Source organism: Dermacentor variabilis, chromosome 5 (assembly GCF_050947875.1).
Source record: "Dermacentor variabilis isolate Ectoservices chromosome 5, ASM5094787v1, whole genome shotgun sequence".
Lineage (NCBI taxonomy): Eukaryota > Metazoa > Arthropoda > Arachnida > Ixodida > Ixodidae > Dermacentor > Dermacentor variabilis.
Window position 1 is genome coordinate 135901442 of NC_134572.1, and position 23906 is coordinate 135925347.

The following is a 23906-nucleotide window of genomic DNA, read 5'->3' on the forward strand; positions in this document are numbered from 1 at the left end:
GTTCGATGGGTGTGTTTAACTGTTGTAGGACTGGCCCACTTGACTCTAAGGAAACTGCCCGTGTGAACCATGGAGGACATGTGCATTGGACATGGTAAAGGCGACATAAATGCAGGCTGTGTATTCGCGCGCTCCTCAACACTGGTATTTTTATGATCACCGGCTGAGTATAGAAAGGCGATGCGGACGAAACGTAGCAACAGATGCGTTTTTCATAAGAAGTTAGTCAACTTTTGTCAAAGATTTTCTCTTGCCGGTCTTTATGTATATACATATACGATTACGATATGTACAGATTAAGCAATATTTATAGGGCGCTGAGTGATAGCTTTCTTAGCAAACAAGGAAAAATCGAAACACTAAAACCGTCTTTGTCAATGCGGGAAGTATGCCACAGTTACTGATGTTTACAAACATTCACCACTGTCAAGCACTCTGATAGTTCGGAATGATAAAGTACATCAAGATACCACGTCCCGCATTAACTTTGTCGCTAATGAATAAGTACTGGCTGGTATATCAGAGTTGGCGACCACGAAGCGAGACGCTTGAGTAAAAAGACGACTGCCTAACGGCCTAACTGCTGAAGTAACCAAAAGCTAGAATTGCTGAATAAGCGCGTAATCAGCCCCCGAGAGTCTTTTCCGTCGACCATAAAAATAATGCAATCCACAATTTTTTTTCCAGTGCTAGAAACATACCGATATAAGTCGTAAAGTTGTCCCGTTGGTGTCTATACCGCCGTCCATCAGGAAGTCTGAAATTCTCTTCAGTCCGAACGTTTAGGTCGTTTAGAGTTGTCATTGACGTTCTGTTCCTCCAGTTTCTTTATTTCCCCCTCTATTTCCAGCGCGGAGACTGCGAAACTAAGCTAAGGGACACATCGATCGCCGTTTTCCTTTTGTGTTCGTTCGTTCGTTTGTTCAGGCACTGGCCAAGAAACCTCAAAAAACGCCCGCTGGTACTCAGCAAACGGCTCGTTCCGCAAAAATGGCCTTTTTTTTTCCTCCCTAAAGATAAGCGCAGTAGCAAAATCGGCGACGCACGACGCCGTGGCAAGAAGACGCTCAGAAGGTATACTGTGTAGCCACGCCAGCCGCGCCACGGAACAGGAGCTCATTTCCAGGCAGAAAGAAAGCGGCAGAAGGTCGTCGTGGAGGAGCCGCACCACTGCTGTGTGTGTCTGTGTGCGCGCACGCACGAACAGCGCGTGTGCCCTCAGGGCCAGCACGTTTGGCTACAGCTATATCAGGGGTTTCGTCCATAAAATTTTATGAGCGCCAAGGTCACGGATGCGGCACACACACGGTCGTTGCTCTGTACAGTGGAGCTCGGTCAGCTTTCTTGCTTCGCCAGATGTGTCTTCTTTATTTTGAGGGCGCGTCTTTGTGCCTTCTTTTCTCGCTCGCTTGTTGTCCCTATGAAGTGCGCTCATTGTTCTAATTAGTCGCCACTGTATTTTTTTTTCTCTAGTTGCTAGCTTTAGACAGATTGAGAAGCAATATAGATCACGGCTTCTCTCTCTCTCTGATGTATAAGAAGAAAAGAAGTAATCGTAATTATATATATATATATATATATATATATATATATATATATATATATATATATATATATAGGTATATAGAGCACCACTTATCCGAGCTCTGATCTAATCTTGTATCCACTAAAAGTTTCTCTAGGAAGTGTTTGCTTTTTGCTACAGATGACCCAGCCACCACATCCCAATATTATTGTGTGATATATATTATACGGCAGATAGTATTTGTAAGTAATTGGCGCCAAACATTGCCCCAGACTTTGTTTTTTTTTTCTCAATGACTTCCATAAAACGAGTGCCTCGTTCAAAGAAACGGGGCACTCGTTGGATTAACTCCAGACGACAGACAATGAATTGAGTTAATACAGTTCAAGTTCACTCGGGTAACTTGCTTCAAAATGTCACTTTCTATTTATAGAGACGAGAGAGAGAGAGAGTGGAAAATGATAAGTGATAGGCAGGGAGGTTAACCAGAACTTAGCCCGGTTGGCTACCCTACACTGGGGGAAGGGAAAAGGGAGTGAAAGATTAAGGAAGTAAGAGAAAGTCCTCTGCGGATATCACCAACGCGGTAACAGCGTTCTGCTCTACATCCACTGACGGTCACTCAGTCCGGTATAGCTTTCAAATACCGCAGCAGAGCTCTTTTAGCCTTTTGTAGCTGCGATAGGTGATGCCACGGCCCCAAGATCTTGTTCACGGTGAACGGCTTTCTACCTAAATGATTTAGAGCTGTGCGGAGATCACGTCTTTCATATTCAAAAGATGGGCAGTAGCACAATAGATGTTCTACACCCTCTTCGGCACCGCAGGCATTGCACTCGGCGCCATCAGTCGTTCCAATCAGGCACGTATATGCATCGGTGACTGCGACGCCCAAGCGTAAACGGCACAGCATTGTTTCCTCATTTCGCGGAAACCATGGTAACAGCCGCAGTTGCATAGATGGGTCGAGTGAACGCAATCGATCTTGGGTGAATTCAGGTGTGTGCCACTCTTCCAATGTCGTGCGGTGAGCTAGCTTGCTTTATAAGCGTTGCGCTGCGTCAGTCGTCGATAAAGGTGCAGAAACAAGGTTTGCTCCTTCGTGTGCTTTCTCAGCAGCTTCGTCGGCGAGGTGGTTGCCGGAGATGCCGCAATGACCAGACAATTACTGAAAGACGACGTCGTGTCCTTCTGCGATCATATGACGGTGCGTTTCTCGTTTCTCCACCACGAGTTGTTCGCTATATACTCGCGACGAAGAGCTAACAAAAGACATTGTAGTCATAGAGAAAAAATATAGCATCTAATTAACTATCTGAATCATTATTAGCCAGCCCAAATATTCATCCTGTGGACGGGAATTCTGTACATTTGGCACCAAATATATTTCATACAGACGAAATATATTTGCTGCCAAATGTACAAAACACACGTTCACAGGATGAATATTTGGGCTGGCTAGTAATCATACAGTTAGCTTGTTTTATAAACCTAACTAAGTAAATTTATTTATTTATTTATTTATTTATTTATTTATTTATTTATTTATTTATTTATTTATTTGTGATGTGGCTCTAGATTAACAATGAGTTAAGGTCGGTAACAGCTAGTACCTCCTGTTCCCAAAAGACTGCTAGATAGCTATCACTGCGGCTTGCGCTAGTTGGTTCATATTTGATATACAGAAGCAATGGCGCGAAATAACCGGAACATAAACAACCTACGGTGTATACATCGTGCGTGTCTTTATTCCCTCGTTTATTTCGCACCCCTGTACCCACACACCCTCAGGAGTATCCGAGAAAATACTCGAGAAACACATTCTTTGTGTTGGCGAACCACTCTGGGCCGAGGCCACTCGACGATGGGGAACGCCGGAGAACATAGTGTGCACGCAAAGCGCAAAACAGCAAAGAAATGTCAGCGAAAAAAACCGCGGTCGTGTAGTCAGGCTCTAGCGAACGCAGTCTCATTTTGCATTTTGCAGTTGTATTTTGCATACTTGTTTTTATACTAATGCTTTGTTTGACTTTGTATTTGCTGTCGTGATAGAAGTGCCGTCGCATGCCACTGCTCACCTGCTGTACGGGGGGTGGGAACTTTTCAAGCGTCAATCGCTTTTATTCCCATTCCCTCCATCAATGTAATGGGGATGGAAATAAATCATTATATACATTCATGACACGTTCTTATCAAGATGAAAATCAATCCACCCTGCAAACCACGTGGTTGATTTGGCAAAACATGAGATAATCGTAGCAGGTTGGGGGAGTAGGTACAACAGCATGTGTACGAACAAACAGCACGAAGATAGCAAACAGAACACACAATAAAAGAAAAGACACGCAACACCACAGCAGCACTGCATTGTTGAACTAAGGAGTTTCCGCCATAACTAAATAATCATCTAACTAAAGCAATATTTCCTAAATGCGAGGCCGCAAGCTTTCTTGAATGTTCTTATTCGCGTGACTAAAGAAATATGCCACTGAGTGCACGAGTAACTTTCGCACCAATGCAAATATCAGATTTTTGTATGTATAGAAGGCATCATATAACCACCCAACTACAGTTGAACTCAAGCGCATAGCAAGTAGGCAAGCATAGCAAGAAGTACGGGTCACAGCGCACTCGCTCAGGTTTCAAATCACAAGTACAAGCTTTAGCACATCTTTTTATTAATTCTTCTTGCGCCAACTAGTAACAAAGATCCGCGATAGCAGTACTGAAAGCTTGGATTTCTATTCCCGAGGTTATATTGTCTTAGGAACTGGACAATACTATCAGAATACGGGGCCATGAAATGATCATTTGTACACACCTTCGACAAATACTTTGGCCAGTACGTCGTCCTTCCTTTGTGTTACGTCTGATTTGTTCGCTCTGTACACGTAAAATTACGCTTAGTGTGATGCAGCGCGTTTAGCCCTCTATAGACACTCGGATATATATATATATATATATATATATATATATGAAGGAAAGATCACAGCACCACACAGTAAAATAATTTACACCCTTGATGGTGATAATTGCGAATCATAACACCCTTGAAGGGTGTTTTCACTCAAGAAACATCCCATCATCACGACTTTTTGCGAAGCATAGGGCAGTTCTAGATGCCATAACACCCTTTTACCCACCGAAAGGGTGCACTGACTAACAATATTGGGGGTGGGTGCAAGGGTGTTTTTGTTTATTTTTATTACATTCACAAACATACAGTTGTACAAAGAGACAGCGTGTCCCACGGCACTACAAACCAGTGGCGGGCCCTCCCCTACCCCAACCCCTTCCCCCCGAGACATGTCGGGCTTTCAATGCCAACAAAACTCCTGAAGAGAGTCCCCCTCCGTTTCACTGTCTGTTTTGACGAGCTATATTAAATATGTCCTGCGAAAAACCTGTTGCTTAAGCACTACTATGTATTATGTCATAGTGTTCTAGGTGGCACACAGTTCTCAAATGTCGTCACGCACAAATTCCGCGGAATCCAAAAGCGCGCACCTACTTTTTCTAGTATTGAATATTTAACCAAAAGAAAAATGTTCAAAATGTTTTCAGTAAGGCAGAACTAGTGCAGCTCTTGCTGCTTTTGGGACGCCAGGAATCCAGCAAAATGAACAGGCCACGTGACAGCATGCAGCTGGACGCGCCACACTTGCTCGAAAGCAGTGCGGTCGTCTAGGTTTATTTCTAGCACGACAAAACAGGCAGAAAAGGGCGCGGCGAACCATACGCGGAAAAAAGATACGCCGATTTGGGAAGCTTTAACTCCACCTGACCTTTTTTCGCCGAATCAATAATTCCAATTCGTTCTGCTTCTCTCAAGTTCATAAACAAGGTAGGTTCGTTGGCAAACTTGAGCCTTCTCACCCACCACAATGCTTTGCTCAAGCTGCATCTGCAGAACGAGCCGTGCAAAACGCTCATGGCTTCGCGTCCGCGTCAAATTACGAAGCTGGCTGTACAACAAGAAACTATTAAGTTTGTAGTTGTATAGTAAAGGAAAGTTCTACTGGCTTACAAACAGCTGCCAGAACGGAGCGCTCAAAAAGAAAGGGAGAATAATATGAGAAAGTATAGAGAACCAACGTACAACTTGCGATGCATACAGTATTTACAACACCGCCTAACAGCGCTATTTACTCAAATATTTCCCCTCCCAAATTGGAGACGGTATCATTGCATGCATGAATAGGACATTAAGCCAATCATTGTAGCTATAACGAGATTCCAGAAATTGGCGGGGCATCTGCAGACCCACCTTTGTTCACGGAACAGTGGCGAGGCATTTTTGAAGTGTGCGCGCAATTGCCCGCCTGCCAAGTATGTTCGCGATATCTTGGCATATGCAGACCTGCGCGAGACTCGCCCGTCTCCCATCGCGAGATGGGTGAGACAGGTGCACATGCTGAATACGGGAAAGAAATACCTTGTAGAGTGAAATTGAATTTTGTCCTAACACCAGAGCTCTGGATTGCAGGTTACAGTGTGCACGGGGGCGTTCTGCCAGATTTTAAAGCGAAGCTTTCTATGCCTCCTCCCTCACCCTTTCCAATTCTGTTGCTGCTGCTGTCACTGCCTTGCCAGCCGCGTCGGTGGGTGGTTTGAGAGCGTGCATAATGAACATGAGAGGGACGCGGGGAAGGCGTGTGCGAGTCGTTTTAGCGAGAACTTCGTGGGCATCGCTACAACACTCTTTGGGCCTCTTTGGCCGTCACAATGCCCACTGAAACACCCTGGCCATCGACACAATGCCCTCTGGAAGACTAACTACGCGTTAGCCACCTCCTCCTCCCCCCCCCTCCGCAAAAGTAGTGCAAAAGGTGCAGCGCTTACTTTTGTACTCACATGCAACAGCGCAGAGGAGAGATAGTATGGTACTAAGGGGAGACAAGAGAATGCTTAAAGCCAACAGCCAGACTAAATGCCATCACAGTTCCCACACTTTGCCAAGAAATTGTTGTCATTCAATAGCCTTTACCACAGCTGCACCCTCGCCGAGCAAAGGGGTTCGGCGATTGTATAGGCGCAGCTATTGAATGGGAACAATAGTAAATTGCTCTGCTAGCGGTAGTTTGAGGGCGACAGTAGTTGGGTTGAAAATGACTTGTCTACCGCATGCACAAAATTCCTCGATTGTGAATATATCTTGCTCATTACCCGTCAAACTGCTGTTCTAAGCAACTGTAGTAAGACAAAGACCGACATCAGATTATAACAACGACAACTCACGGTGCTGTCCACCAAAGGGGAGTCGTTATATTTGTTCTTTCGTTTGAGCTGTCATCGGCCCCACTCGCTCATCCGCTCTTAAAAAAAAAAAAAAAAAAAAAAACGAGAACTGGATTCGCTTCGGTTGCACATTCACGACACCACGCAAAGAAATACTTTTCGTACTTGGAAACTTGAGGTTTTCGTGTAATTCTGTGCATGTGAAATTTCGTGGTATCGCCTATACGTTTAGAAAGCTATTATGCAAGTACTTCTACATCTGTCGTTCGTCCAAGGTATTTAAAATTTGCGTGAGCAAACTAGTTAAGAAATATGAGCATTGTAAACTTCTTAAAAAGGCCAATTAAAGCTTTTTTTTTCTTTCTTTCTCTTTCTCTGTGCATAAAAGAAAAGACAGACTCGCAAGTACCTCTGCATCCTATATAATCAGGAAGGGCCACGTCTCCTTACAAATGAACGTCCAAGCAAAAAAAATATATATATATATAGAAAATGAATTCACTTACATGCAGTTACCAGCCCACCTTTGCCATTCCATTTCATTTGATATCAGCCAATGTTTTTGCGAATAAATTTCCATTGAACCTACCCGTAAACACAGGAAATGGCTTAGAGGTAGCGTAAAATAAATAGCTTGAAAAGTAATATACACACGTAGTTTAAAAAAATATTTGTATTTATACTAAAAAAATATTTGTATTTATACATTGAAAACGAAACCGAAATTGAAATAACTTCCCCCGACGGGTGTCGCTGCTATTGCCGCTACGTCATTTTCTGCGTCTCGCGGCGGGCCGGCGGGTGCATGTGTGTTTGGTGTGTTCTCCGTGACATTCTTGAAGTTGTGAGTAATTCGATTGTTTTTTGCTGCGTTTAGATTGTACCACCTCGTTGTTTTCGTGTACTTTTGTGCTCATCGACGTGAAGTGAGCGTCCAGAGTGAAGGCGACGCGATTATGCGTGAGAAAGAAAGGCAGCAGCGGCCTACGACATCGGTGTTTCTTTGTGACAGTGTGTTTACTATGCCTACGACGGCCGTCATTCGTGGCGAAAGAGAAAACATCTTCCATTCGGCTTGAACAGTGATGAAGTGGACGTTTTGTTTTTCGGCGGAATGCATCGTCAACATGGTCCATCCACTACGTAAACCAAACGGCGTGCCCAGATTACACATCGGACAGCGCTCCACCTTCAAACCGAGGGCCTTTTGCAAGGCGCATGGACCGCTCATATAAAAGGTACGTACGTAGTCACGTTCAGCGTCGCGTTATTATGGTGCGTCATTGTGGTAGTAATTTTCGCGTAATTTCTTTAAAGGGCAGCACAAGGTGGCTTGGATGCGAGTGTAGTATCTGTACTCCAGGCGTAGCCTATGGGCACCGAATGTGAAAAAGAAAAAGAATGTTTCATTGTTCACGTGTCCTCAACTAGAGTGTAGAGAATTAAGTGCTGCTACGCGTCAGTATTCGGCGCAGGCAGGTAAATAATACTTTGGTTTGACTAATTGGTTCATTCTGTTACAAAAGATGGGCGCAGACTTATACCGGTGTCACAGGGCCACTTTCGATCACGATCGAGCCCATTCTGGATGCAAATTTTCGACCGCGATTGGCTCCCGTCCGCAGATTGTGCAACGAAGCCATACTTGCCCAGAAATTCAATTCCAGTCAGGATCGATCGCGGGCAAAAGTGTGCAGTGTGAAAACCGTATTAAATGTCGCTTATTTACTTGCACTCATTAGCTTTTTTTTTGTTTTTTTGTCGGAGGTCACGTGATAGGTAATGGCGCAAGTAGCTTGCAATGCTCGTGCTTTCATGACTAGAACTAATGCAAAACAAAAGAACCACGACCACCCCGGCTATGTACTAATCCTTCGTTTTAAGTTGTGCTCGTTTGTTCTAGAAGCTCTCATGCTGTTGCGGATGAACGCGTGGTTGCGAAATTTATTTATAAATTTATCTTCTTGCATAAATAAGTACATCGAGCCTAGTCAATTTTTTTCTCGTCCTTGAATTCGTGTCTTGGTTTCACGCAGGCATGCTTATTACTACTACTATTTATGTTTTCTTGTGTGACTGAGCCCTGTCTGAGGCGTCCTGCCAGTGGTCAAAATTATTTCTGAAATGAATTGCACTCAACGTCCTACGGTTATTGTACGTTTCACTACCTTATTTTAATGTCTAGTTATAAAGCGTATGATTATTTTAACTATTCTTGGCCTTTATATATGTATGTATTAAGCTGGTAAATGCTTAATTGTATTTGCAGCTTTGAGAGGTTCTTTTATTGAGTAGTCAATCTCGAGTGGCATTAATGGTAGGTTGTTTTCTTGTGCTCATGCAGTTACAGTCAGCATGAAGCAATTGCATGGGAACCGACTGGCTGTCTTGGGCCTACCCATTGCATAAAAGACTGTGAAGACATCTGAGCTGACAGGTATACTTTTTTCATCACAATTGGCCGACATATTTTTTCCACCATAGGATGAAGACCTCTCCCAGTGAGCTCCAATTACCTCTGTCTTGCCCTAGCGCATTCGAAGTGAAGCCTGCAAATTTTCTGACTTCATCATAGTCTGCTTCTCTACCGTCCTTGACTACCCTTCTCTTCTTTTGGCTTCCATTCTGTAACTTGAATGTGCCACCGGTTATCTGCCCTATGCATTACATGGTTGAAGAAGGCACTTGGGCTAGTTGGTGCTCATGACAGACTTGAGACATCAATAACTAGCGTGACAAAGACAACATCAAGAAGCACATAAGACAGAACTCTAGACTTCAACTGAAATTTTTGCTACACAGGAACATGGAATGCACAGAATGTCGACAGACAGAAACAACATAGGAGCTATCGGAACAAAGTGATGAACAGGTTAATTTCACTTACGAACATTCTTGGTAAGAGCCAGAGATGAGTGCTTACACACCTATTTCCCGCTTTTTTGATGCAAAGTGGTTCGTATATTTCCCTATGTACCTGATTCTGGAGCCGCCTGAGCACACGATTGCTGTGAAACTGCTCGGTGCATGAGCACATATGGCGATGATTGGCCATGTGGCCACCAGCCACTAAAGTACTGAAAGCTTCCCTATGTTTCCTCAAGCCAAACAGGTTGGTGTTTAAACGACCGCAGTTGTCAGTGGCTGGTGGCCATCCGGCCAATCATTGCTGTAGGTGCTCATGCACTGAGCAGTTTCAAAGCACTCATCTGTCCAGACGGCTCTAGAGGCAGGTCTACATGAAAATATTCGAAGCACTTTGCATCAAAAAGCGGGTGTTAGGTGTGTAAGCACCCCTTCTCTGGCTCTCACCAAAAAGAGTGTTCGTATCTCGAAATGAACCTATCCATCAATTTTCTCCGATATCTCCTTTGTCAGACAGGGAAAGGGAAATATGAATGTTGCTTCCATCCGTCGCGGTCGCATCCCCTGAATCCTATGTTTCTGTGTAGCCAAAATTTCAGTTGAAGCCTAGAGCTCAGTCCTGTGTGCTTCTAGCTGTCGTCCATTGTCTTTTTCGCGCTAATTAATGATGTCTCAAGTCTGCACTACATGGCCTGACCAGCTCCCTTCTTTACTCTTTATGTCAGCTAGGATATCAGCTCCTTCGTCTGCTTTCTGAACCACGCTGCTCTCTTCCTGTTTCTGCTGCCATCAGGATGGGAGTGGACATGACAAATGAAACTGAGTGTCATTTAGACAGAGGACCAGTGAGATTTCCTGTGCTTTACCTTTTGTTGTTGTACATAAAAGTTGAAATTGCACCAACACATCTTTTTCCACCTTGTGATTTTCCCATAGCTGTGACAAATGAATATATAGGGTTTAAGAAACTAGAAATGCAGTTTGCCTAAGAAAAAGAATACTTTTGCACTTAAAGGTAATGCGTATGATGCTCTAACTCCTTTGATGCATGTGCCTTGAGAGGTGTTGATGTTGTTCATTTCTTTCAGTAAGCTTTACTTGATGGGTTGGTCTTTGTATAAAGAAATAAGTTCTGAAGAAACCATAATACCTGACAGGCAGAATTGTTCAGGTTGAGTGCCAAGTTTTCTTTCATGACATTTTTTTCAGGCTGTACTAGTTGACCCATGATGTTCAACAGTGCGGGCTTGTACAAAGGACGTCGAAAGTGGCGAGAAATAGAGACAAATGCTATCGCCTCTTTCTCCATCCTTTGTCGAGTTCACATTGTCGAAAGTCCTCGACCAATACCAACTAGCCCGTTTGCGTACCTGTACTAGTTGAGCCATTTCTACTATGGTACTGTAAACCGAATGTGCTAAATTCAAAAGTGGTGCCTTTTCTATCTTTGTACAAGTAAGTGTTTCATATAATAGTTTAAGGCATTATGGTTGATGTCATGTTTTGACACCACCATAACCTCATAAAATATCTTCATGCATGCGAAAGGTGCCTCTTGTACAAGTTGCATGCTGGCCTGATATGGAGTACAAACCTGGCAGGAGGTAGAGCACATGCTGTATTGTAAACAAGACGCACGATTGCATTTACTTGGCAGTTATCGCAATGTTTTCCGATATTTACCTGCAGGAACATTAGTTATCTCAGCTGCTAAAGACACTGGTAAAGATACATCACTAGACACTGGGAGCAGAAAGAAAATCTGATTTTGCAGTACTATTGAAGTCATGCAACATTATGTCTAACTAAACTGGCAGGGATGCTAGCTGTTAAAAAGAAAGGGCTGATTTCAAGAAAATTTCGCATTCCTAAATGTGTAAGTGAAATGCTCTATGCTTATAAGCTACAAAAGATTTCCAGGATAAGCAGGCTAGTTACACTGGCCATTTGCTGATTCAATAAGGTTCACTGAAGCTTGTTTTAAAATTCACAGTGTCTTTATACAGGGTGATGATTTTAAGTTTCGTGGAATTTTTAAATATAACCTGTTGCATATAGCATAATTCTAGTCCTTGAGCAGGAATATTCAAACAAGCAGACATATCTTGCACGAGAAATCGAAACACATGTTCAATTAATTACTTCATGGCACATATAAACAAAGAAAATGGCTTAACCGAGGGGCCGATGCTTATTAATCTTATCCTAAGAAGCCAGCAAACACTAACACCAAGGGCAACTTAGGGTAAATTACTTGTGATTAATAAATGAAATAATGATAAATTAATGAAAATAAAAGTGGATGAATAAACAACTTGCCACAGGTGGGGAACGAACCCACGTCTTCGCATTACGCGTGCGATGCTTTACCAATTGAACTACTACAGGCGCCTTTTCCCCATCCACTTTCTTCGGTATTTATGTTTCCTAGTAGAACTCTGGGGATATTTTCCAGTGCCACCACATATATGAGGCACATATTGTAATTTACAAATCATAGCCAGTGAGATTACAAGATACATCCACTTGGAATTGATTTGCAGAATGACGCCAGTTTGGAGATATGCACCATCAAACTTGCCGTAAAAATGCACTGTTGTTCCACTTACTTTTTTAACAAAATGTGCTTGTATGCACTGATGCACAAAAGTAACTGGAACACCCTTGTGTAGTGTTCTTTATCAGGGAAATATTCCTAAACTGATGTCATCCTGGAAGTTCAAGTGCACACGTCTTCCAAGCTCACTGGCTACAATTCGTAAATTGCAATATGCACAGTAAAATAATTAGTTACCAAGTCAATAGTGAACTTTTTTAATTAATTGAACATGTGTTTCGATTTCTCATGCTAGTGATTTCTACCTCTTCAAATAATATAGCTCAAGGACAAGAATTATGCCATCTGCCACAGGAAATTTTTAAAAATTCCATAGAACTTAAAAATGATCACCCTGTACAATGGTACTACAGTGCTAAACAGCCAGCAGCCTAATCATCACATTTAAGAATGCCGTAACAACACTGACAAGTGCACTAAAGTTTCTGCGTTTCACAGATGAGATGTTGGCCATTAGAATGTTTGATCTTAGTGTAACTCACAATCAGATAAGCAGCAAGATCAAGTAAAAGCAGATGACAAACTTCATACATGAAAGGCTTTAACTGTGCTTTGATTAAAATAGCTAAACTTCTGTTAAGCATGATGCATTCACTGTGTTGTTCCAGTTCAAAGCATCTAAATGATCAGATGCTAAAGAGTTCTTGCTTAGAAGATCTTTAGTGAAAACCTCTGTAATAAAAATACCAGCAGGATTATGTGCTTGCTTAGTAGAGATGTCTAAGATGATGTTAAAAGGAGTAGGTAGGGCTTCTAGTAGAGATGCCAAATATTTCTTCGAGAGGGGTTCTTACCAGCCACTGTGTAGGTCATAGATTAAGAAAAAAATAAAGGTTAGCTTAGTGATGCTTAGTATAGTGATGCTTGCATTGTTTGCCTGGGAAACCTAAAGAACAGCATCGTTAGTGCCTCTTGTTGTTAAAGGAGCAAGCTTCTGTGAAAATGCTGATTTCTACTCTTATTAACAATGTATAATTCTGAGGAGGCAGGCAAAACAACAATGCCATGTGTTATATTAACCGATGAATGTAAGGTCATTGTTTTGGCACGTAAACCCTGCGAATTTGTTTTTGCCTTGTGGCCACCACATCCTGTGAAATAATGGTTGGCATTTAAACTGTTGGTTTTGGGAACAAAGCATTAATGTCAAAGTACTTCTTGATGGTTACCCTGCAATGCATAGCGAAGCATATGGCTGCACCTTCTTTTCAATGCAACTTGCTTGCAGGGAAAAGTTGCAGTGAGATGATGTGGCTTCTCATTGTAAACTTACTGCATAAGAAAGGATTGATATATTTGTAAGCAATTTATTGGGCTCAACACGAGCATCTTTATTTGTGCACATTCTAAGTTGTAGTATTGGGTCAGATGTCACACACGAAAACAAACTGCCCAGTGTTATTGCTGTAATATGAGGGCGGTTAAGGAAGTAATGCCTCCAAACACACTACTTTGCCAGTAGTACTGCAAACATTTTGGCTCTTTATCATTAATGCACTGATGTTTAAGCTATAGGATGTCACTTGCCTCATCTTCCTATCTCTTCGCGTTCCAAAGTAATCGATCAATGCATGGCATCCAGGGGTGATGTCCGCTTGAAACAGCGGGCTGTAATTGAATTTCTCACTGCTGAAGGTTCTACGCCCTTCAACATTCATTACCGTCTGAAAGCAGTTTACGGGGATGCCTGTGTTGAAGTCAGCATTGTGTGGAGGTGGGCAAGGACTCTGAAACATCAAAATCCAGCCGCATCAAACGTCCAGGATCAGCACCGAACTGGACGGCCCACAACGGCTTCTGATGCGGATCATCAACATCAGGCAGACGAGTTGAATCGGGTCAATCGCGGGATCAAGCAACACCAGATTGCAACAACACTCGCCATTTCCATTGGTTCAGTGAACCACATAATTAAGAACCTCCTGGGTTACAAGAAAATTTGAACTTGTTCGCAATGCTTCAACTTTTTCATGTCAGTCGTCAGTTGCCATGGCACCCAACAAGTGCAAGTCTTCTTGTAACGCAGGTCTTTAATGATGTGGTTCCCTGAGCCAATGGAAATGGTGAGTGTTGTTGCAATCTGGTGTTGCTTGATCCTGCGATTGGCCTGAGTGAACCTATCTGCCTGATGTTCATGACCCTCATCAGAAGCCATTGTGGGCCGTCCATTTCGGTGCTGATCCTGGAGATTTGATGCGGCAGGATTTTGGTCTTTCACAGTCCTTGCCCACCTCTGCACAGTGCTGACGTCAACACAGGAATCCCCGTAAACTGCAGTCAGATGGCGATGAATTTTGATATGCGCACAACCTTCCGCAGTCAGAAATTCAATTACAGCCTGCTGTTTCAACTTGACGTCACCACTGGATGCCATGAATTGCTCGATTACTCTGGAATGAGAAGAGATAGGAATGTGAGGCGACATTCGATAGCATAAACATAAGTGCATCAATGATAAAGAGTTCAAAATGTTTGCAGTAATATCGGCAAAGTAGTGGGCTTGGAGGCAATAATTTCTGAATTGCCCTCATATAATTGTGTAACCTGCCTCTCCTACATTCATGATGTCGCAAAATAAATGCCTTATTCTTGGAAGTAAGCACTATCTGTGCTTGTTTTCTTTATCCTGGTCTTCATGTGATCTTGAAATATTAAAGTGAATGATGCAGGGAAGCGCTCCTTGTCATGTTTCGTGTACTTTTCCTGACATTAAATTGCAACAAATCATTTTGCAGGTAGAAAACAAGCAGATGGCTACAGCGATCAAGGAAGAAATGGTTTCATCTATGATGGCTCGCCTTAGGACATTGGAATGGAGCTACACAAAGGCATCACCAGCCTCGCCTGTGCCCTGGAATATTGGTTTGAATAAGACTGTTCTTCAGTCTAGAACGACCACAAGACTTGTCACCACATACAAGGCGCAGTGCAAGCTCTAAATATTGTACAGGTGGCTAGAATAAATGACCCTCCATGCAGTCACTCTTCCTGTATCTGTGGTAAATGGGACCATTTCGCGCAGAACACTCACATGTGATTGTGTTTTCTCTCAAAGTTGCTATGCCATGCGTTTGGAAACACATTACCTATTGTATGCACACCATACATAACATTTCTGTGTGCTAGCCTGACTTTAGACTTAACATACAATGAAGTGCATGTGTACCCGCTTCAACATGCCGTACTTCAACACCCTTTTAGCAAGGGCTCTTATATTGCTTATTACACCCGATAGGTGAAGGGGTAATATATTCCTGATCACACCCTTACACCCCATGGGTCGAAGGGTAATATTTTGTTCAAAACACCCTCAAGGGATAGGGTGTTATTGGAATATAGAATAACCATCATAAGGGTGTAATTGCCTATAAAACCCAGCTTATTCTAGGGTGCTAGGGGGTTAGTTATAGACACTCAAAAAAACCCTTAGGGGTGTAAATTATTTTACAGTGCACAGGACCGTTTAACCACAGGATATCTCGCTCCGCTAGGTTGATTAGGTTTACTCAGGGAGCAAACTGGCAACTGTTCATATCAGGCAGTTTGTTAGTACATATTTATACACACGTGTTAACAATATAATTACCAGGAATGAAAGCAAAACTAACTGCTGATCATAGTACTACTACTACCTTTACCTTTCTTTTTTCTGCTACTCAGTTATGTTAACTCGTATGTACAAATAAGTGTCAACAAATCAACTCAAATAAAGGGTTGCCAGTTTGCGCTCTGTGGGGCTTGTGTTCCGACCGGCTTCAAGGTGTTTCCAGTACCAAAAAGCGAGTTCATTAAAAATAATTCGCCCACTGTTCCGTAGGCGGCCCAAAATAGGCTGATGATGATGTCGATAACGACGGCAGCAACGATAGTATGCGCCGCTCGGGGCCCCAACTATATTGCTCGGATTCCTCGCATTTACCACCCAGGAAAAAGGCAACGCGAAAAGGGGTTCTTTTTGCAATATTACAACAATTAACGTGGCTCCCTCAAGTTCGAAGCCACAAAAAAAAAAAAAAGGAGGTTAGTTGTGCATAAAAATAAAATCTCTGTTCGCTCTATTATCTATGGCTTCGTAAGAGATACTAGAGCTACTTGATAATAAATAATAGATGCTAGATAATAGATACTAGATAAGGGATACTAGATAATAAATAGATACCAGATAATAGATACTTCGTCCGTAATAAGCGCTTGAAGTGTACGGTCTATATAGTGAGGATCTTGCATACGGCAGCAGGCAGCTGGCTTTTAGGGCTTTCCGTTTCACATGACTGACCTTGCCGTCAACACATCGGCGCGCTATCTAAATGAACGCGCGCGGTCTTGCCAGGGAAATCCAGCAGCCGGATGTCACAACCAATTTCACAACTTTCCTTATGGCTAAAACAACGTATGGCAGTACGTAAAAAAAAAGTCCTTCTTTCTTAAACACTTAGACGCCACACTAGAAGACAGCGCTTGCCGTAGCATTAGTGTATTTCGCTAATTGTGCTCACTCCACTAGACCTTACGCTGCACTCACTCCTTTAGATTGCATGAAAGAAGTTAAAAGATAAGCGAAATCGATCTTCCGAAGTGCGAAACACCAAAATAAAGATTGTAGGCGCTTCATACAAAACACAGTTTAGAAACAAGTTTATGCAGTCCATATTTAGAGGCCTGCTTGGAGTGCACAAATTGCAGAGCTGAAGGCCACAATAAACATTATGCATATTTTGTTGCAGTATTACATTGTCGAGCGTATAGCCCCGCAGAATGCACGATGCTGAATGGGAAGTTGTGCATTCATCCCCAAGGGTCCATTTGGCGAGTTTCTAGGCCTCAGGTTGCGCTTTATTACGCATACCTTATACGTAGATATGTTAGCTCGGTGACTGAATTGAATTATGGGGTTTTACGTGCCAAAACCACTTCCTGATTATGAGGCACGCCGTAGTGGAGGACTCCGGAAATTTCGGCCACCTGGGGTTCATTAACGTGCACCTAAATCTAAGTATACACGGGTGTTTTCGCATTTCGCCCCCATCGAAATGCGGCCGCCGTGGCCGGGATTCGATCCCGCGACCTCGTGCTCAGCAGCCCAACACCATAGCCACTGAGCAACCACGGCGGGTGCTCGGTGACTGGGGGAGCAAGCTTTAGCAAGAGAGGCTATGTAAGGAAGACAGGAGAGGTTCGCCAGGCGGCAAGCACGCAGCCTGCGACTCCAGATGGGAGTGATGATAAATGACATATGATACTCGCAGTACAAGAGTGTGAATTTGGGCTTCTTGGTGGAACCAACACTCCCGTATCGCGCCTTTGTTGTTTTGTCTTCCTGTAGTGCAGTAGCTAGCGCTGTATTTTTTCGGAAAGATACTCGCAGAATGCGTCACACACTAACAGCAACGCTTGACCATTACAGGCAACATGCACGACAATAATTATGATATATCGTTGATGCCAGTAGCTCCCACAAAGTTTTCTGAAAACTCCGGCAGAAACCATCTCACAATGAATATCGACGTCAATGCAAATGTAGCATCTTAGCAATGTAGCGAAACACCGTACTGCCAAATTCTTCACTTCCGCATAGCTTTCTTTTACACTTTCTTCTATTACCGCTATTTTCTTTGCTTCCCTATATGAGTCAGTGCTGCACACTCAATGCAACCTCATGGTCCGATTCTGTTGACTTTGTTTCTCCGCAGGCAGCTGCTGCCTTTGATGTCGACTTTTTTCACTTCTGTGTAGCCGACTTCTTCAATTTCCTGTTGCCGGCTTCACTTTTTGCCTCTCGATCTACTTGTCTGTCTAAGCAACTGTACACTCAGTGCCACACACCAATACCGAGTATTGGGCAAGAATGTTCACATACCCATGTCAGGCGTCCGGTTGCCCATTCCCAATGCCCCGAGTTGTCCAGTCCGGCACATTCCCAGTGGCACATACACAGACACCCAAATTAGCGTGAAAGAGGTTAAAGACCTTCGGACAGGCCGAAACGGTGAAGTTGCCTAAGGCTGCTAATCGCATTAAAACGCATTCGCTGGGACGCGTGGGACGCGTGCAAGCAGTGCGCGGGAACACGCCTTGAGCTACGGCACTTAATTAGACTGGCCTTAAGCAGCTTCTTTAGTCTAGCTTATAGTATTGTACGCGTGTAGCTTAAAATTAACCTCTAATAAGCGAACGGACATGATACACTGAACTTTCGGCACACAGGGCTTATATAAAAGCGCTTGCAGCTATTTGCATTCGAGGCACATGTAGACTTCGCTTATATATCCATAGATATATCCGGCGAGAAAGCGACAATGAACGCCGATAATCGAGGAATATCCAAAGAAAGCTTCGCTTTAAAGACACGTGTGGTACCGATCCTGATACCAGCGCACGATATGCATACGGAAGGGATTTATTGTAGTTTGTATAACGCGGGCTCAGCCTCGAAGCGGTTTCATGAAAGTCGTTGACGTGCCGTAGGCGTGCAGGATTGCGCAAGCTCTCCACGTTTTCATCGTTCTGCGCGGAGGTGCACGTAAGCTATTGCCCGTGGCCTCCGAGATTGCACTCGCTGGCAGGTTTTGCTCTGGCCTGTCCATACGGCACGCTCTGCAGCAAGAAAGTGTAATGCGGTAGGCGCGCCCGCCGGTCCCAAGATGGCGCTGTTAGCCGAGGGCTCTTGGTGTCCCTGTATATGCTCCTGCGGGAGCGTGTACATGAACGCGAAGAGCTGTGGCGGCCACAGAAGCAGCCGTATAGAAAGGCAGACCGCGCCAAATCTGAACGTGTGCCTTGCTTCTCTTTTCATGTTTGCGGAAGATTTTTCGCTGGGTATATCCCAGGCAATTTTTTCAGTTTGCCTATAGTTCTCTGCCTCCGACATTTCGCCATCTCAGCCGTCTAGTCCTTCTGTGCCTTTATTTTATCCCGTACGTTTCTATATCCTTATCAATTGATATTGTAGTGTCTATTTAAATAAATTCTATTTAAAAATAAAATAAATTGTGGGGTTTCCAGCGCCAAAACCTCTGATTACGAGGCACGTCGTAGTGGAGGGACTCCGGATCAGTTTTGATGACCTGGGGTTCTTTAACATGCACCTAAATCTAACGACATTGGTGCTTTTGCATTTCGCCCCCGTATAAATGCGGGCGCCGTGTCCGGGATTTGATCCCGTGACCTCGTGCTTAGCAGCACAACGCCAAAGCCACTAAGCAACCATGGCGGGTATTCTATTTTTCTAAACAAATCATCTGTGGGCTAACCACCATTCATTGTTGTTTTTCAGCTTGTAGATTATCTGAAATGGCAGAGTTAAATTGCTACATGCATCTTATTTTTCTTCTTCTGTTTCTTTTTTTTTTTGCACTTTGCGTTGTGGTGATTCAGTCATTGATATGGCTATTTTCATGTTTGTATTTCATCTGTGTAGTGCAGTGATCTTCGTGTACTATTTACTATAGAACCTTCCTGCGTTATTTCTTTATTTAATTTTAAGTTCAATGGCGCTTTTCGTATTGACTGTATTGATGTTGCGTGCCTTTTTCGTATTGACTGTATTGATGTTTCAAGCCTTTTGCGAGTAATGTTTCTCTTATGTCGATGCTTTCATTTTTTTCCCGGGTTCAACAACGGTTGTTTTACGATGATGCAATCGAAGTTTCCCTCTTAGCCAATGCCTTCCTGAATGCATGTAAATTATTCATAAATAAAACAAAACGTCCTGAAACAGACCGCGGGAAAGCAACTACTGTTTTTCTGTTCGATGCAATTAATCCTTTATCTATGACTGTTCGTGGCTATCGTAATGCCTGCTTGTGTGGCATTTACATAAACTAATAAACGAATGAATAACTGCATCATTTATCATTTCATGCTTCGCGCGCAATTTTCCGTGCCACAGAGCCTTGATATCGCGGCATGCAACGGCATGCAATATCGCGCAGCAAAACACAGCAAAACACAAGTATTTTCTTTAATCGGCAAGGATACCTTTCTATAATCTTGCTGCGCCTTGGCCGAAACATTCTTTGTGCGTTTGCCCATTTCAGTCACCACTTCACCTTGAATATTTGTCTTTAGACTGGCTTACATATAATCCTGCGGGTTAGGTTTGTCTCTCCTTATCTCTCTATCTCCCTCTACCACTCTTTTTCTCTTTTAATCCCTCTACTCCTTCCCCCCGTGCAGTAGCCAACCGGAACTACCCTTGGTTAACCTCCCTGCTTTTCTATGCATCCTTTTGCCTCTCTCTCTTGTCCATTTGCTAACAAAGGCAACGCTAGATACACAGACAAGCGCACTTCCTTTCTTTCGGTACTCTAGTATCTGATATTGGAGGCTCTCGCTATCAGTGCGCAGCGCATGAGGGCAGTGAGGGACTATTACCTCCTACCTCCTTGGCCTGTGTTGTACGACACCCGACGAATGTTTGTACCCCAGTGGTTAATCGTTTCTACGCGATCAGCCTCATGGCAGTCTCCTTAGTTCTCCTTAGGTTCACGTTTGTAAGCCAGACACTATTTCTTCTATTTAACATTCTTTAGCAGCGTGACCTGCAGTGACTGGTGCTACTGTGTGACCTGTACCATGTGTTCTACTTTATTCTGTGAGATTCGTCATCTTGTTCTTTATTTCCCTCTTTCCTCCCCTCCTTCCTATCTTCCATTTCTATGTTTGTTTCCTCCTTCCTCAAGAGTAGGCAGGCGTTCCGCCCGTTCTGGTGGCAGTTGCCAGTCTGGTCCTCGCTTTCTCTTTCCTGTCAAATGTACACATGTCTTCAAAAGAAATAATAATAATAATAATAATAATAATAATAATAATAATAATAATAATAATAATAATAATAATAATAATAATAATAATAAATACTTTGTTTTTTAAACTGATGTCTATGCCAATACGTACAACACTGGTTCCTGTTAGCAACCAGTGTTCAAAATTTCAGAATTGACATAGCACGAAGAAACGTTACTGTGGCGATCGCCGGCACACGCCCTCCAAAAATGAAGGAAAAGAATGAAAATTTTAATTGAATCAATTATGGTATGTACGTGCCAGAGACACGATATGATTATGAGGCACCAACTAGAGAGAGAGAGAGAGGGAGGCAGGGTTTCTGAGGACGGATCGTGCTACGTCTTGATCAATTCACACCCTATCACGAGGGCGAAATGCACAGACGAAAGCAAGTGCCGACAGCAGGAGGCGACTATAGTGCAAAGCTTTCAAAGCCCAGTCCACAATATGATAAACATACGTATAACCCGCAAAATTTGAAGTATGGTGCGCACGTGGCGAATTCTTACAGACAGCTTTCACTTCTACATACCCGCTTAAATGTAGTGGCATTATGTGCGCAGAAAAAAAAAAAACGCATTTGAGAATACATCGACGCGAGCATACACTTTGTCCATCGTAGACCTTCAGCTGTTGTTTCCAAAGCAGTAGGTTATCATATTTAGCAGCGCAACATATTTTTTAATTCGACTCGTCCAAGTAGCAGCAACTCTACCGGCGCGCCCGAAAGAATCCTGGACGCATGAAAAGCCCTCGGTTGCGAGCGCCGAGGCGCACAGAGGGAGCCGGCTACGCCCGCCACCAAACGTGCGCTCTCTACGAACGAATGGGACCCGGCTGGAGCGAAACCTGCCAGCGCACGCAATCTTGGAGGCCATAGATGGCAGTGCACCACTTCCGAATAGCCATACGTGACGGCGCTGTCAACGTAAGCACCTCGTTCAAAAGCGCGCCTCGCAAAAAAAAAAAAAGAAAAAGAAAAGAAAAGAAATACTTTTTTTTTTCATTTTAGCATAAAGAGTATGCAGCAAAGAGGAAGTTGTTGTGGTGGTTTAAATTATTGCATGTTTGCTTATGCAGAGAAAGAAATATTTTAAGGAATGGGTCTCACGCAACTTGAGCAATAAATATGGTCGTGAAAGGTAGATCATGAAGGAGGCGAGCGGTAGTGCGGTCTCGTGGCAAACAGTCGTTCAACGGGCGCGCAGAAGTAACGAGTTGAGTCCCAGCTTGTCTTTTTTTCTCGTCATGTAGCGAGCTCCGTGGTAATGCACAAACTGTGTCATCTGCTATTTGCAAATCAGATTGACGGCCATTACCACCAAGTATCACATGCTCCCTCATAGCGTTAATTTCTTACATGAAACTGCAAAGAAATTTAAAGCCTTCAAAACCGCTCAGTGCAATTTTGAGGAAATGATGCTTCATGTTCACTGAAACTCTGGCAGTCACTCTTCACTTTATTCTTCTATTTTTTTATTTAAAGTACGCTCAAGGCCATATGCCATTAAAGAGGGGAGTGGGCACAACGCACTAGAGTAAAACAAACGAACAAGAGCAGTCAGTTCTGGTAATACAATGCTTCTCCTGATTATACAATGTTAGCTAATGTTTTGCAAAAAAAAAAAAAAGAAAGTTTGTTATCGGTGATGGCTACGATACTTGAGGGAAGGTGGTTCCATTCCTGAGATGTGCGGGGAATGAAAGATTGAAAGGAAAACTTCGTGTAGCAAGAATCAAGCCCTGCGTTACTGCGATGATCGATGCAGTTTGATATGTACTTGAGGCCACGGTATTAAGTTGTCGTGAAGTGTGGTTTGACGGAAAATCTGAAATAGCGAAACATGGCGACTGCGGCCATTAGCTAGGGGAATAAGTGCTGGTTAGTTTCATTAAGGTTATACTCGCTGTGCAGTCGTAATTAGAAAGAATGGAACGAGCAGAGGTATATTGTACTAGTTCAAGTGAAGTAATAAGACCAACGCAACTGGGATCCCATATTGCAGATGCATATTCAAGTCTTGAGCGTATTAGCGTCTTGTAAAAGTGTAGTATTAAAGTAGACAGTGCTTTGGAAAAGTTGCACTGCAAGTACCCTAGCAGGTGAATAGCATTGTTAATGACATACTCCATATTGGTCCAATTTAACATACTTGTAGTGTGTACACCAATATATTTATAGGACATGACGAAATCTAAGGGGACATTGTTAAGATGGCAAGTGATAGGATTAGAATTAGATCTGGATATTACACTTTTCATTTGCTATCTACAAAAGGCTCACGTGCACTTTGCATGAAATCAGTAACTGGGCTAGCCCTGCACCGTAAGAGATGGCTAGAACAGGCAGCTTCACACAACTGGCCTACTCCACACTTCTCAAACATGACAAACTAACAAAATAAATTTTTCTTTCTCTTCAAACAGCAGATGACATACCTGAGGACAGTGTGTTTACAAAAAGTTCTTGAAGTATACTCGAAGTTTGGCTTAACATTCAGCCAATCAACAGTGGACGAGCAAGGCAAGCCTTAGTATGGGAACTTATCTTCGTCACGACCCTGACAAATATGCTTGATTGTTGAAACATTGGCTACAGGCTGACTCTTCCCTTGCTCACCTCTGTTACGCAACTGAAGTGTTCATCTCCTAGTAACCTTTTTGCATTGTTTGAACACGCAAACCGAGATGTTTTTTTCAACATGAAACCGTAAATGGCATTTTACAAGGATCCGTGAGCATTAGTTAGTGTTGTGGTCGCACCGATGGTACGACCTGTTGGGAACTCGGCGCTGACGCCCGTGGTTGCACCTGGGTCGCAAGCCCCAAGGGTAGCGTTGGCCTGGCGGCCTGGGGTACAACTGGAAGCATCCGAAG

At 43.3% G+C, this 23906-nt stretch overlaps 1 long non-coding RNA gene across 1 annotated transcript; it reads left to right on the forward strand.

Moving 5' to 3' along the window:
- Positions 1-7556: 7556 nt before the first annotated feature.
- LOC142581975 (uncharacterized) lies at positions 7557-15378 on the forward strand. Its single transcript, XR_012828336.1, has 3 exons — positions 7557-8001; positions 9108-9200; positions 14981-15378. It is a non-coding gene; the product is annotated as an uncharacterized LOC142581975 (long non-coding RNA).
- The last annotated feature ends 8528 nt before the right edge of the window (positions 15379-23906 follow it).